Source organism: Diorhabda carinulata, chromosome 3 (genome assembly GCF_026250575.1).
Source record: "Diorhabda carinulata isolate Delta chromosome 3, icDioCari1.1, whole genome shotgun sequence".
NCBI classification, from domain to species: Eukaryota; Metazoa; Arthropoda; class Insecta; order Coleoptera; family Chrysomelidae; genus Diorhabda; species Diorhabda carinulata.
Genome location: NC_079462.1, coordinates 12,643,573 through 12,649,572, shown reverse-complemented (window position 1 = coordinate 12,649,572; position 6,000 = coordinate 12,643,573).

Here is a 6,000-nt window from a genome sequence, read left to right as displayed (position 1 = left end):
TGTAATAAGTTATATTTGCTTTTTTGAGGCAACTGCTTCAAGAATATTACAGGAATATCTTCTGGCCCTACGCATGTATAATTTAAGTCTTCTAGTGCTTCATTAAATCAGCTTCAGTTATATTATTATTTATTGAAACGTTTGTGTCGAAAATTCCAATATCATTTGCTTCTATTAGAAATTTTGGGATAATGAAGCATACAATAATTATTGTTGCTGGAGTAACTAGCAATTGTGTCAGAGATATTTGCAATATGTTCATCATCTATAATCGTTATTCTATACATATCTAAAAATATTATATTTTGAGTGCTGTTTTTGTCAGATTTTTTCCTAATTTTTTTCCATACATCAACACAAAAATTTGTTAAATCACGATAATGTCATTCTTTGTGAAGATCTTAATCAATATCTTAAGCAATGTATAACATCTTCAAGAGAAGCTTCTACGAACGCAAACGCAACAATCGATAAAGCAAAATTAATCGATAAACCAATGTTTATGGAAATTGTCAATAAATAATGGGGATAAATTAATTGAATAGATGGAATCACTGATATTTTTCTTATTTTAATTTTCATGCAAACTTTCTTTTATCCACTCAGATTTTCTGATTGCTAACGGCAAAAATGCGCTAAAGTTTCTCGCCGAGAGTACGATGACTTTTTTACTTATGTTTCTATTTTTGGTAAGTATAAACGACAAATATAGCGAAAACTTTTAAGAGAATTTGTACAAACGTGAGATATGTTACTAGTTATACTACACAGCGAGTTTTATATATCGAACGCCTCGATTATCTCGGAAACGGCTTGTACGATTCCTATAAATTTTTATTCACAAGGATCTTGTGATACGGCCGGTATTATGCTGGTATTTATAATGCTCTCAGATCTTTTCTTTTTCTGGAAAAATTATTAAACGTTGTTATTTCAAATGGATCACTGTGTATATTTTTCGCTTTTCGAAATTCTTAAGAAATACTCACTATTTTTCATCTAATGTTCTCTATACCTAAATGCCATAATTTCGGAGTTATAGCTACATTTGCGTTATAGTTAAAATAATACATTTATTTGGCTATGACTGCTACAATAAAAAATTTGACGTTTCAATAAATTATTATTGTTGAAGTTTACAAGCCACAATGGAACGTTTAACTGAAAAAAAAAACTAATTGATATTTTAATGATATTATGGTGATAGGCGTAGAAGTCAACAAGAAACGTGTAATATCTTTAATAATTTATATCCTAACCGAAATCCCATAACAAGATCCACTGTCAGTAAATTAGTAAAAATATACAATATGCCAAACGACATAACTGGCTATAACAAGATGGTGCCCCATCTCACTAGGCGTGTGTGGTGAAATAATACCTAAATAATGTGTTTCCCAGAAGATGTACTGGAATGTCGTGGTTTTATCGAATGGCCCCCGCGATCACTCGACATGAATCCTTTAGACTATTTTGAGTGGGATGACTTAAAAAACATCGTTTATAGAGCAAAACCTGCCAATATTCAGGAATTAAAGATAGGATTACCACAAAGATAAGAAGAATTTAGCAATCATGGATGTTGCAATATGTATTGGAGAGTTTTAAAAATCGCATGGCTTGTTGTATTGAAATGGATGGACAACATTTTGAGCATCTACCGTAATCGCCTTAAATATTCTACTGCACTAGTTTCGTTAAAATTTTCTCTACTTACTGACATTAGACCTTGTTACGAGATTTGTATTAGCACATAAATTATTGAAAAATCTTTTTATTAAACGAGTTCATTCAATAGTAGCCATCTAAATGAAATGTACAATATTTATTATAACATTGGTAGCTATAACTTATGGCATATAGGTATAGAGAATATTTCATGAAAGATGGTCAGTATTCCTCAAGGATTTCTGAAAACACAAAATATGTAGGTGATTCATTTGAAATAACAAAATTCATTATTTTTTGAGCAGAAAAATTTATGAAAACCGTACAAGCCGTTTCGGAGATAATTGAGTCGTTCTACACATAAAACTCACTCTGTATACTTAATTAACTAATTTTCTAAAAAAAACACTCTCAAAACAAGAACGAAATGAATTTTTTTCTATATTCAGGAACGTATTTTGAGATGTCAATATTATGAATAAACGAAATCTGTAGGTTTTGTAGTTTTCCAAATAAAACACAAATAAACGTTATTTATCCATTTATTTATATTGTAATTCATTTAATTATTCACCAAAACGTACACACACAAATATAGGACATTAGAGTATTATAGTTCATAATTGGTATTTGTTAACAATAATAATAGTCTAAAGACGTAACAAGATAAAAGGAGCTAGCTAGATTCAACGTTGCTGGCGCGATATATTTGAATCTAGTTGCGCGGGGACACATCATGGCCCATATCAGGGCTAGTGGAGAATCAAAGTAGTAGGAGCTCTCGGAATTAGTAATAAGTGGATTTATAATGAAATAACTTGACATAAAGTTATAAACTTACAGATAATTTATCAGATATATCAAGAATATAATATACAGTATGAACCAACAACTTTGATTTTTACATTGATTTTATTTAGACCTTTTTTCAAAAACTAGCAGTATATTATTAATTTCAAGTACCATAATAATTTATTGAGGTGTACCAGTCACTAATATATTATTATTAATAAGTATCAATCTACCAGACAACAAAATAAACCTTTATAAAAACGTACCCACGTACCTACTTTGATTTGCAAAAAGATTCAATTTGGAATGTGAGTCGTGATTTCAAATAACTTCCGAAGATGTAGCTTGTAATCCTAATTCCACTCAAATTTCAATATATCAATTTACATATAAAAACTCCACACAGTAAATGTATAGCAATTAATTTACAAATATTTACAAGCTTCGTTTTCACATTCCGCTAATAAGAAGTGGAAGATTGAATGTACCTAATATAAAAATTACATCGTGCCATCAAACACTGTCTTATTTCGTATTGATATATAATAGTAATTGAAGTCACTGAAATTTTAAGTTGCTCCCTAATATTGCAAAGAGATCTTTTTTAACTAAACATTCCTAATACTTTCAATTCACCACTATTGAGGTGAGGCTTGACCAAGTTATGGCTCTCTAAAACAAGAACAACCCACTAGGTAGCCATCTACATTGTGACAAAAAGTACTGTACAATAAGACATGCTATAGGCCCCAATTATGTCGAGGGCAATTAATATAGAGCCCTGCTATGGGCCTTCTAGCAGTCAATAGCACCATAGGTTCGTTGCAGAATTTGTATCTAAAGTCAAAGTGAACCCCACGAGCTCAAAGTACGATTAAACTGATTTTTTTGTTATTTTCTTTTAAACACATTTTTCAAGATATTTTTCATGGTCGGATGGTTTGGATACTAAGAAAAAATTCATTTAAGGAACCCATGATTTGGAAATTTATGAAAATTAAATGTCCTGTATGCAGAAAAAAAGTATATTAAGGTATAGTACTTACTGTTACTTTATTTCAATATCGGATACTGTGGGTTTGATGACAAGAGATGGGAGTGGATACTCAGTGTTTTATGGGGTGATCTATATAAAATTTTACCCTCAAATACTCTAAGTGTTGCTAAAATTTTAATCTAAAATTCCTCAAATAACCTTGAATAGCCAGGAGTCACAAGTTAAAGACCACTTTGTAGCTGAATTCCTTGACTATCTAGCCCTGTTACTTTTTATTTCCAATGGCAATGATTGCTTTAGAAAATAAGAAATTATTCAATTCACACTATTCTCTTTCAATATTTGGATAAATGTTTTGTTTTGATGAAGTAAAATTATTATATATTTTCAAACTTCTTTATACATACCTTGATTATAATTGAAATAACGAATTTTAATATGATTTATCGAACATCAGAAAGAGTTCAGTTAGCAAAACTGACTCATTAAGATGGTTAACGTGCTGTAGCGTCGTTGGTAACATCTAATCAAAACCATGTGGAACAGCAATAAGTCGTCAGTATATTACTGACTGTTGAAAATCTGAACAAGATAGCCGTTTCTCATTTAAAGTGAATAATACTTCCTATTATGATCCATTTCGATTATGAGTTGGAGGGTACAATATAACAGTTGCAATATCACCAGCGCGGATGTCCCGAGAATGATATTGCTAATAATTCGAAACCTAAACCTGATGTACTATTCATTTCCTTAAATATATCGTCGGAAATATTTTCATATTATAAATAAAGCCACTATCTCAAACTTATGATTCTACACTGAAATGTACCAACTAAATGTGTTTTTGATTTATATGATTTTTTAAGTTATGCCTCATCCAAGTAAATTTTGTTAAATAATTTATGACGTATCAAACGAAATAAAAGTGAGGGAGACACTATTATTTTATGTAAACTGCTTGGCGATAGAGTAGATTTAAAGAAACTTAAGTTTAGTGTGAAATCACATTTATTTTCCAATCAAACCCAACTTACGTGACGTATGACTTATTGTTGACGTTGATAATTAATAAAAAAAATTTTAGAACAGACTTCCAAAAGTTCTTGCTTGTGGGCAACAAGCTTGAGAGAGTATTTACCAATGTTCGACTGTTATTCGGATAGAAATTGCTAATTGAACTAAAAATACAGATTAAAAACAATTTATTCAAATGTGCAATTAACAAAAGAAAAATTAGAAAACTTAAGTGAAGATCCAGAGGTGTTAGTTTCTATAACTGATGAAGATGTATTTCCAATAAGCATGCGCATAATTTCATTACGATGTTATTCGTTAATATTCAAGTAGGGATTTATTGAGTTGGCATTGTTGTGACCCATTTTTTTTTCATAACTTCTTCTTCCTGTACACCAATTTTGGCTAATCAACTAGCCTAATATAAGAGATCATTTTCGGATTTTCAGTGATGATTTATTCTTAGGAATACTCTGTTAATTTTGAAATCTAGGTCTTTTTTGACAGCAATTTTTCAAATAATCTGACGTCAGAAACGTTGCTGTTGTTGGTTGAATTCTATAAAAAACTTTGTTTCGCATTCTTTAACCACCTTGGCAAGTCCTGCTGAATGCAGGATTATATTGAACTCGATTTGTTCCAGGACCATCGTTGTTTTTGATTCGATAGACAAAAGTCAGTGAAAGAAGCAGCGGCTTCCCATCTCTCCAAGATAATTCTACCGCGGTTAAGTGATGCGTTGCAGCCCTCCAGGGGTATTTGCTTTACATAAATTTATCATTTTCGTTATTTCTATGTAGCTGAATCCTCTGGAACTTTGTTTCTTTTTTCAGGGATCTGATTGCAACTTACGTCGTATAAAATCGCGGGCAACTCGCGCTTGTTGAAATGGATCAATAATAACTTCCAATTCTTCATAATCTTTTTCTTGTAATAGCTTATTTGTTAGGTTCCTTATGGTTCTGACCGTTGTTTCTTTGAACTCTGTTCCATCCTTCCAATCCTTTGAAATTATCGCCAATTCTTCCGCTGCCTGTTTTTCATCTAATTGATACTATTATTGCTAAGTCCATAAATGCTTCCCGTACAAATTTTTCAATGTAAACGGTATTTTTTGGTATGTTTAATTCTATAATTGCATTAATGTTCTCGTCCGTATTACAACCAAATCGTGACATTTTGAAATATTAAATATTTGAAACGTGGAAATCGAAATGAATCAATATATACAAGGTGATAGAGAAAAAACAAATCGTTGAGAATGGATGAATGAATAGTGGTCTAATAGTATAAGAGGTTGTTAGTTTCTATAATTTTTCAGCAGTAGAAACAATTTTTATTAAAACAATTGTATAGAAGACCATGTGGTTGCATAGTCATCAATGATAATGTGCAAGGCGATAGAGGAAAACCAAATAGTGGAAAATGGAAGAATGAATATTGTTCTAATACTAAGAGAGGTGATTTTTTTTTGTTGCACACGCAAGGCCTTAAACCTGAAAACTGTATTTTCAAGTGATGTCACT